The sequence below is a fragment of the Ascaphus truei genome, chromosome 9 (genome assembly GCF_040206685.1).
Source record: "Ascaphus truei isolate aAscTru1 chromosome 9, aAscTru1.hap1, whole genome shotgun sequence".
Taxonomy (NCBI): Eukaryota; Metazoa; Chordata; class Amphibia; order Anura; family Ascaphidae; genus Ascaphus; species Ascaphus truei.
The window spans coordinates 25,152,370-25,162,985 of record NC_134491.1 but is presented as its reverse complement, the minus strand read 5'-3'; the positions used below and the strand labels follow the sequence as shown (position 1 = coordinate 25,162,985).

The 10,616-nt window shown below is 43.7% G+C and overlaps 1 long non-coding RNA gene across 1 annotated transcript; it reads right to left on the bottom strand.

Moving 5' to 3' along the window:
* Positions 1-1,323: 1,323 nt before the first annotated feature.
* On the bottom strand, positions 1,324-9,546 carry LOC142502644 (uncharacterized). Its single transcript, XR_012803816.1, has 4 exons — positions 9,271-9,546; positions 4,384-4,535; positions 3,541-4,157; positions 1,324-1,668 (listed from the first exon to the last, which is right to left on the bottom strand). It is a non-coding gene; the product is annotated as an uncharacterized LOC142502644 (long non-coding RNA).
* Between the last annotated feature and the right edge of the window lie 1,070 nt (positions 9,547-10,616).

Sequence of the window (10,616 nt, the reverse complement as noted above, 5' to 3'; positions counted from 1 at the left end):
TTCATGCAGTTCATTTGCTAAATGAAGATGTGGAGAATTTGAATACATGAAAGAACATGTTTATGAAGTTGGAAATAGAATGACCATAAAATTCCTAGCGTTTTAGATGGGGAACTACGGCTTGGAATATTTGTATAGACACAACTGGAAATCTAGGGAAATCCCAGAGCTAAGAAGAGTGTGCAGGGAGCATTGTTGCAACCCCACGCCCCACCCCCACCACCGCTTGCTGATACATCCTTGGGATTTTCCCAAATTGTTTTTTTTTTGTCTTTATTCAGACTCAGAGTCAATACTAGTATGTGTGAGCAATTTCCTAGGGGAAGACGTAACAAAAAGGATATTTTTGTACGTGTCCAGCTAAAGCCCAGTACATTTGCTTTTTCATACAGTATATATCAGTATAAAATTCAGCACTATTGTACCACACATAAAGTTACAGGAAAATGTACTTAGACCATTTTACCCAGCACGTGAAAACTATTTTCTGGGAAATTTGCAATATCTTGCACAGGGATCGTAACATTTTGAAAAAGCAGATATATATTTCAATATAATGCAAGAGTCTCTTTGTTAAATGGGGAGAAGTGACCAGCCTAATGTCTATACCTGTGATTCCTAACAAGGGGTTCGCAAGGAGTCTTCAAGGGGTTAGCTCCAAAAAATATCTAGTGGTGCATCACAGGCAGTATAGTGGGTTCCTGAACCCATGTAGGGACCATGTGTGGGTTCCTGTAGGAGAGAAGCAGGCAAGCAGCTGGGGAGACGTCGGGCCCGGCGGCAACAAGAGGCCAGACCAGCGCTAGCCAGCCCACCCCCGCCCCCTGCCACCAGCAGGACAGTGAGGGAGAGAGACCCAATGTAAGTGTGTATGTATATATACTGTATGTGTGTGTTTGTGTGTATTTGGGGGGGGAGTGTGTGTATTGGGGGGTACTGTTTGTGTATTTGGGGGGGTAGAATGTGTATGTGTATTTGGGGGGGTTGTGTAGGTGTTTTTTGGGGGGGGTAGTGTATGTATGTATGGTGTATTTGTAAATGACACTTTTGAACAAAAAAACAATGAAAAAAACTAAATAATTGTTATTGTGAGATGCATTTTATTCCCCCCCACATATTTGGGCGTGTGTTAATGCTTATACAGTATATACCTATTAGTGTGTGTACAGTATATGTATGTGTTTCTAGGGGTGTAATATTCATGCATGTGTTGCGGCTCTCTGAATATTTTGGAGAAAGACATTTTTATTTTTTTTTCAAAAATTTTTATTAGGCATTTAAACATTTCACATTATACAAGTCATAAACATTAATACAGCCTAATACAGATTTTCGCAGAGAGCGCGAGTGTAGAAACAGAGAACAAGAGTGGGGAAAGAGAGAGGGTGGGTGGGGGGGGGGGAAAGCCCGTTGCTTCCCGTGTCCTCAGTCTCTTTCGCTAAAGCCTCTGAGCCATTTTTCTTCTTTTCTTCTCATATATGGTTTAATGACGTAGGGGTGCCATATGGGTTAGCCACGGATCCCACGTCTTGTTAAAGGAGTCAGTAGATCTTTTCAAAAAAGCTGACAATTTCTCCATATTCATCACCTCTTGTACCCTATTTTTTACCGTTTGTTTTGAGGGGGGAGACACCTTCTTCCAGGCGGCCGCCACCGCACATCTAGCCGCTGTAAGAATGAAGGAGATTAATTTACCTGTTGGTCGGTCCAAATTTTCTAAGGGCCTGGCCAGCAGGTAGGGCAACGGATCAATAGGGATTTTGAGGTCTGTGACCTCTTCAATTAATTTTTGTATAGTTTCCCAGTATTTCTGAATTTCCGGACATGTCCACCAAATATGGGCCATGTCCCCCTTGGAGAAAGACATTTTTGATAAAATGGCTCTTCCTCTTTGAGACGTTACAGGCCCCTGCCTTAGCTGCTGTTATAGCTGTGAATTTCAGCAGGAGCTTCCAAACCCACTCCCCACAATGCTTTGTATCCACAGCGGCAAGGCACTTTGGGGTGTAACTTTGGAAGCTACAGTACTGTACTGCAGTAATTGACAGCTATGAACCTCCCCCCATGCTGTCTGCACACGCTGATGTGCAGTTTGGGTCTCAGGACACTGTACTACCTTGGACCAGTCAAACAGTTTTGTTCGCAATAGTTTGATGAGTAGGCAATAAGATTTATTAGGGGCCTATGTATTAAGATGATATTTGAATTTAATTGCGCGTCCACATTTTTGTGTTAAAAAGTAGTAGCCTACAAACCTTTACAATATGTACACATCATATGTATGAAGGTTGTTATGTGACTTCATACATATGACACATAGTGTTGTTTAAAATTCATTTTGAAGCATTGTGTCACATTGAATGCCAGATTGATACAGTGTAAATTGAAACAGAATGACGTGTATTTTTTTAAATATATGACGTGTGTTAATAAATATAAATTATTAGTGTAATAGTATTTATAGTAGCCATACTGTAAGAAATTGCCTGGCAGAACTTTTTATGTGCAATGAGTTGTAATGAGCTGTAATGTCTTCTGTAAAAGCACCACTTAGTAAACATGGGCCTTACTTTTTTCAGTGCGTATCACAGTGAGCGGCAAGATGGTGGCACTTCTAATGCTTGGGAAACAGCAAAGGAAGGAACGCCAGTTTGTAAAAAAAAAAAAACTATATACTGTATACAGTATATCACATTGTATGTTTGCCATTTGCAGTTAAATATACTTTTTTTTTAAATGTTGCTTGGCTCTTTAAATTATGAGTGCAGGGAACCCCATATCTACAGATGCAACTGCCGGTTGTCTACTATTTAGGTCTGGGGGAATATAAAGGATCCCTCTATTTTGTTCCCTTCGCACCAAGAGATACTTTTGCATTTCTCTGCACTGCTGGTGCTGTCTGTCACTTTTGATATCAATCTTTATGTATAAAATTCACAGCAATCTCGTTACCTTCACCATTTCTAACCACAAAGTGAAATCTCTCATTTATTCCTTCATTTGTTAATCTCTGTATTCTGTTTTCCAGAATTTTCCCTGTGGGTGCAGTCGGGAGTTTTGGTCAGGCATATTATATCAAGGGATCTCCTGCTAATAGGGGGGTTTTCACAAACTCATCAGGCTATTGTTGGAATTTGTCATTAAGGGTCAGATTTCTGTATAATTCCCAACTCTGTAAGACATAATGTGGAATATGTGAATCATGCGTGACTTTACTCTCTGCTTCTCCCACAGCAGGGACATCATGACCTATCGTTTTAGTATGTTTTAAGTTATATGTTATGTTTTGTTTGTGTAGCGCCCTTTCCCCCGTGTCTAGGGAAACTACGTGTGGTGCGTTACCTGAGTTGCTCACAGAAGGCCTCTTACCATACGGGCCCCACAACTTATACCCACACCACACGTCACCCTGGTGAAATTCTCCCAAAGTACTGAGGTGCCCTGGGCACCTAACCACCCAGTGTCCACAGGGTCCAGTGTGTGGAGTAACGCTACCCACAGAGTGTGTGTGTGGCCATTGGTGCATGTAGTTGAGGATACCTTCCTGGGCACTCCAGTACCCGGGTACCACAGAATGACACAAGGATCTGTCTGATCCAACGAAGATGTCCGCCTCTGCGTGGGGTGAACTCCCGCTGGTGTCTCACTTTTAATAGTCTCTCAGTATAGGCCTGGGTCTGGTCCCAAACTGTAGGCCTTGCGCATCGTGTGGTGTCCATCACCAGCGGGCTGTACCCTCACTAAATGCACCTACCGGGGGTTGTCCCTAGCTATGGGCCTTCCCTGCAGCAGCCACAACCTGACGGGAATCGGGGCCTAGCTGGGACCTGTGGGGGGTCTCTGCCCTAGTTCAGGGGCCACTGGCACCCTGAACACATCCTCACCCTTCTCTGTCCCTGCTCGGACTGGCGTGGTGTGCTGAATTGCTCCAATTGTATCTAAATTGTCTGGCGAGACTCTCAGAGCCCTATTGGCTGCTGTCCGTCGCATGGGAGCAGCTGCATGGGAGCAGCATAGTCCCGTGCGGAGCCTGCCTAATGGCCGCCGCAATAATTGTTACTGCGCATGCGCGAAGATAGTTCTGAGCATGCCCGAGTGTCCAAAATGGTGGCACCCTGCAATAGCGATCCATCTAGCTCCACGCAGTCTCCTTACATCTGTGAACAAAAGAAACATAGGGGAGCACAGGATAAGTTAATAGAATCTTCAATATCAGTGTATAGATATACAGCAATGCTCAATGAAGGAATGGCTAGACCTATAACCAGACCACCATATATACTCAGGGTCGTGCACAAGGGTTAAATACCACAGTCAATGCACTAACACTGGTATTTTGGGACTAGACAGGGATAGTATAGTATATATAATAACACTACTTACACAGCTGTGTGTAAGTTCCAAATTCCTCAGAGTTTTCTTTACTGCAACCTTCCGTCCGATCTATGTGGTGGTGCTGGGGGTCTTTGTAGAGCCTCACACTTGGTATTCAGGCAGGTGAGTGCTGTGAGCACCCCCCATCACGTGATCCTCTCCTGTAATCAGGTTAGATGCATGGAGAGCGTATTAGGTTAAAATATAGTTCATTTATTAACAAAGTAAAAATACACACACATATAGGAAAGTCCGTTACGGCAACAACAGAGTCCGTACACACATTTGTGTTAGAGTGTCCCTGCTCCCGCGTCCGGTATGCAGAGCTGAAAAACAAGCTGGAGCGACACCTACGGATGCCTCCTCAGGACAAGAATAGAGCAACGCGTTTCACCGTTAATTTGGCTTCGTCAGGTACAGATGTGCTTCTAGGGTGTCTTTCCATCGTTTAAATACACCATCCATGATTGCTAATTATGTCCACATGGTAAAAAATACATTATTCATTCGTTGTAGTAAATTTTAATCCTCAATTTTGATGCTCGAAAAATTGTTGTTGGCTGGCAGTAATGCCGTCAGCCGCGTGCACCAGAAGGAATCAATAAGACATATCAATTAGCCTCTGCCAAGGCTAACCGAACGGTAGAAAGTTTAGCACGGTAGTTATCACTCACAAACAGCATTATATAGAGCCAGTAGGGCGCCGGGCCCCATTTGAGGAATACAGTATTACACATTACATTTTAATAGGCCTAGTGGCATATCCTATGAGTGTGTCCACAAAAATAAGACCTTATCAGTGCGTCACAATTAAAAACATAGAATCACTGACTAAAATTGACTATAATGTGTCGTCAGAACATTCAACTAACTGATACAAAATTATAGCGTGATTATCCACCCCTTATCACCATAAGGCAAAGACATAGAGAAGTGCAATTAATTATAGAAATACAGCTAGAGACTGTAACGGGTGCTTACCACAAACAGGACGGAACCGCGAGGCTGAGGTGGGATGTTAAGGTACACCGACCTCCAGCCGCGAGACCGCGTCCGGAGTGCAGAGTGATAGTCCTATAGCCGGGTCAGGGTTGGAGAAGTTACATTAGTCGTGATACTCGCCGTGGTTAAGGGTTGGAGAAGTCGGATGGTCATTGAGGGTAGCCGGGGTCCAGGGGTAGAGAATTTAGAGGACAAGATGCAAGCCGATGTCTAGGATTGGAGAAGTCGGGTGTCCAGGTACAAGCCGAGGTCTAAATACTATGAGAACAAGTCAGGAGCAGAATGCACAAGGCAACAGAACAAGACAGCAGGATGATTGGGTAAGCACTATGTTCTGAAACGAAGATTATGCTCAGACAATTTGCAACAAGGATTATTGAGCATATAAAGGCCAGATAGCCAATGAGCAAGGTGCACGCAGCTGCCATTGCTTACATCCTCAACCCACTCAATCTTCATCCGCCCAATTAGTCGTGAGGGGGCGGAGTGTGGCGCATGTGCAGAATGTTGAGGTGATCCTGGGTCAGCGTTGCGTGTTGGAATTAACCCCTCGCGTGATCCTGGTAGCGCGACGCCTGCGCGTAGTTTCCTCCGCACGTGGTGAGTCACCCGTGTCGTCACGTGACATGTCGCAGGGGCAGACCCTAAGCCCAAACCCTATGGTATCCCCTTGTCTAATAGTGCGGTGCTTGCGCGCAGCTTTCTTGGCTTGAGGTGCATCCCCTGTGGCGTCACGGGACCTGTCGCGGGGGCGGGACCTAAGACCGATCCTCACAGTACCCCCCCTTCTGGAGAGATCCTCCGGGCATCTCAAGGATGTTTTGAAGGGATACTTCAAGTGGAAGGCCCGAACGAGCCGAAGAGCAAGTAATTGATCCCTGGGGATCCAAGAGTGCTCTTCGGGACCAAAACCCCTCCAATGGAGCCTTCCACTGGTTATCCTGGAATCCAGGACGGTCTGGACTTAAAATTCTTGTTGTTCTTCCACTAGGAGAGATTCAGGAGGCGACACGCTCTGAGGTCTTAAGGAGTTCCCTGGGGACTGGAGTTGGGAAATCCCAGCACAGGTGGCTCTGTCAAAATGACTGAGCCGCTGATTGACCCACCTGTGCTGGAGCAGGGATATCCTTAAGACCTGACCTGCTGGGGCTCCCTGGGGACTGGATCTGGGAAACACTGTACTATCCCTGTCTGGTCCCAAAATACCAGTGTTAGTGCATTGACTGTGGTATTTAACCCTTGTGCACGACCATGATTATATATGGTGGTCTGGTTATATGTCTAGCCATTCCATCATTGAGCATTGCTGTATATCTATACCCTGATATTGAAGATTCTATTTATTTATCCTGTGCTCCCCTATGTTTCTTTTGTTCACATATACCTAAGGATCCTGGATAGATCATAGTGGGGTTGATTTGCAGCTCCACTAAGTGCCCCCGTTATTTCTGGGTTAACTTGGGAGATTTCTATTAAGGTAATATCTGTTACTATTTATTTTGTCACACATAGTTTGAGTTAGCACCCGAGTTTTCCCTACATCTGTGCCAGGTCCACCTGCCACTCCGGCGGCACACGGCGACCCTGCCGAGCAATCGTAGCCTTCCCCGCACCAGCATCGGGAGGTAAGGGGGGGGGGGGGCAGATGGAGACCTGGCTACATGTGTGTCCTTACCTCCACGTTGTACTGCGTTATGGAATATAAATAAAAGACAGTAATTAATAATAGGCAATTGAACGCGGATCTCACACACATCAGTGCAAGATAAAACAATGGAACTGGTCTTGATTCGGAGACATACAAGTAGGTACAGTAGTTAGTGTTTAAAGATCTTCATAAATAAAGTGAACAAATCAGTTAATCTCAGTTATCAATATATATATATATATATATATATATATATATATATATATATATATATAATAATTTCATTTCATATAGCACCTTTCTCCAATTGGGACACAAAGCGTTTCACAATTACAGTATAGTGCGCGGTATGCAGAACATGGGAGTTTTTACAGACACTGTCCCTGACCAAATGAGATTACAATCTATGTTTTCGGTGCCTGAGGCACAGGGAAATACAATGATTTGCCGAAGGTCACCAGGAGCTGACACCGGGTGTTCCCCTGCTTCAAACTCAGTGCTGTTGTTTACAGTTAGTGTCTTTAGTCACTGAGCCATTATATATATATATATAAATATATATATATATATATCAGCACACAAAGAAAAAAAAAGCTTCAGCAAAGGCAAGTGTGGTGCACGGTAAAAGGTAAATAGTGATAATCTGTGAGGATCCCTAGAGATCCAATATGCCAGCACAGCACAAGAGATAATCACATAAAGTGGTTTATTGGGTGCAAAATGCACACATATCTGCGTAGCCATGGTTACAGGACGCCGCAACATGCTTTTGCAATCTATAGAAAAAATGCATATTGCAGTGTGGATTTTCGGTGTTTTCCCATACTTTACCAAGTAGCTTGCACCTTTAAATGTATTGTTTATATATTTTTATTTTACTAATTGCTCTTTACTTTTTTTTCTTTAGCATTATTATAAATTGTGAAATGATCAGGTATTAGGTAAACATTCATTAATTAATGTCAATTAAAAAGAATTAAACTGAACAAAAGCAGTATAGTTTGTTATTAGGCTTTTTGCATTTAGAATTATCTTCCCAGTGTGCTCACTGGCATGCCACTACCCAGAATCCTTGTCTCCACACTGCATGACGTAACAATGACTCGTGAGTGAAGCAGGTTTGAAGATCAGAGGGAAACATGCAGATATATTCATTGATTCTCTATATTTGCTTACATTTGGAAAGCTATTCACATTTATAAAGTTACAGAACAAACATTAAAACTAGTTGAGAAAGTGTTATATGACTGTTATATGCTGTTTTCAACAGCAACCCCTCCCCCTATCCCAGTAAATGTTGTCTGTGTTTTAATTTGTACCTGAATTGGGTGTCCCCATGTTATTACTGGGACACCCTTGATTAAGACGATAAGTCAATCTTTTGCTCCTCGCCTATTCAATGGAAGGCTGACACATAACATTTCCATCATTTTCTGCCTTTCTTCATGTTGGTAGCAGGCAATGTTATTTTCAGAAGTCACAGAGAGATAATTTTGTTGAAGGGGGAATCTTGGAAGCCCTGATTAATTGGAAGTGTGGAAGAATCAGAGTGAACTGCTGCCTTACGGGAGTAATTCCATAAACTCTGAAGTGAACATGTACACTGCCATCAGCCAATAATTCCCACTGACTACTACGGCCGCTTTAGAGTATATTGCATTATCGCCTATATCAGAGATGACAACCCCTAAAGACTGAAATCAATTAGATTTGGAGGGGCTGGGCCAAAGACATGCATATTGTTGGGAAAGTAATGATTTTTTATCAGTAAGACTCCCGTGAAGTCAATGAGTCTGGGAATGCTAAAAATCAATGAGACTGACTCCAAATTAGTAAAACACATAGAACATCAGTGAGTGATGATAGGTCTGTTAAATCCTGTTAAATCCTTACTAAAATAAAGGCTCACGTATGAAGGCACTAGTGCACCATCACAAAAATATACAGTTGAAATTGCCCTAAATGTAATTTGCGCTATCACCTATTACACTGGATGGCTGAGGCCCATTTGGATTCACGGCCAAAAATCTGCTTTATGTTTCTTTTAGAACAGCACAAACCTGACTATTCCCCATACCTCTTTACCAGATGTTTTATTTTGCACCAGTGGAAATATATATATATGTTTGTGATATGTTGTACATATGCAATGCTAAACATTTCAAAGCTAAATTTAAACATTTGCTTTAACCTTTGCTCAACCATGCTAATTGGTAGTGTGGCATAAATTCCCCGTGGCTCCCTACCTCTCGATCCGCTACGGAAGGGTCCGTGGGCATCCAATGGCGCTCTGGAGGCTGGGGAGAAGGCAGGAAGGTGGGGCAGTTACAGGGAGTGCTCCAATGCTTCACAGCAAAATTGTTTTGTAACTGTGTGGGCCACATTTATTAAGCGGTCTTCTGCCATAGGACACCTCCAGTGCTGGAAGACCCCTCACGGCCCATTCAAGTCTCTACAAGGCTGCCCTTATAGTGCCTGGCGACTGCGACGTCGCGCCAAAACAAATACTTTGGATCCGTCGCATGCGCTTATAGTAAGTGACAGAGCGACGGAGCTACAACATTTTTTGAAGCCATTGAAATTTGATTTTTGGGAGAGACAGTCACCACATGTGACTGTCTCTACACCAATCAAAGAGCGCCTACTGCACTCTGACTCCCCCTTCGTGACGTCACTGGCCGTGTCGCTCCAAACCTAAGTGCAACTTTCGCCAGTGGCGACGGCGATGGGTGACGTCATCGGTTGCGTCGCTGTCACTATAAACGCGGCCTTAAGCTAATATGCACTTTCTGTAAAACATTGTCTAATATTGTATTTCATTTATATACTGTGTCATATTATAAGTGCCTGATATCTGATGACTGCTCTCCAAAGCAGTGTATGTGCTCGGCATTACGTAAAAATAGTATCCCAAGAATGATTGGAAACAAGATGAATATTTTCGATAATGCTTCCTTCGTGATAAAATAAATATATATACGAATCTGTCGTCTAAATTTAGCATAGGTTGAACTTGATGGACATACTCTGTAACTATGTAACATTATATATACACACAGACGTGAGAGACAGATTGAGTACAAAGAAAGGAATTTCTATGCCATGTGAATGCTGACATTTCAGAATTATTGTTGGTTTTGCATAACTTGTGAGATAAAACCATGCAACCCCTTCTATGCAGGGTTGCCACCACTCCGGGTTTTAACCTGGAGACTATGGGTTACGCCAGGGGTACGCAAACTTTTTTGTTTGCGCCCCTCCCTCTATCCCCCTTACCTTGTCTCCGGCATTTCCATTACAATGTCATGTGGCCCCACAGTGTCATTTGACGCCGCGTCGCCAGAAGCCGCCGTAGACAAGATAAGTAACATACAGAGAGGCCTCGTGCACTCCCCCTGCATTTACTTTAAATGCCCTGTGGAAGATCGCGGGGCCTTTGTAAGAGCCACCCACCCGAGAAAAACTTGCGCCCCCCAGTTTGCACCCCTGGGTTTTGCTACCGTACCTACAGGCTATGTGTTTAGCTTTCAAATCTCCAAGCGAGGTGCGCATAATGGGGGGCAGTGGCGGGAGAAGAGGATGGAGGACCGCC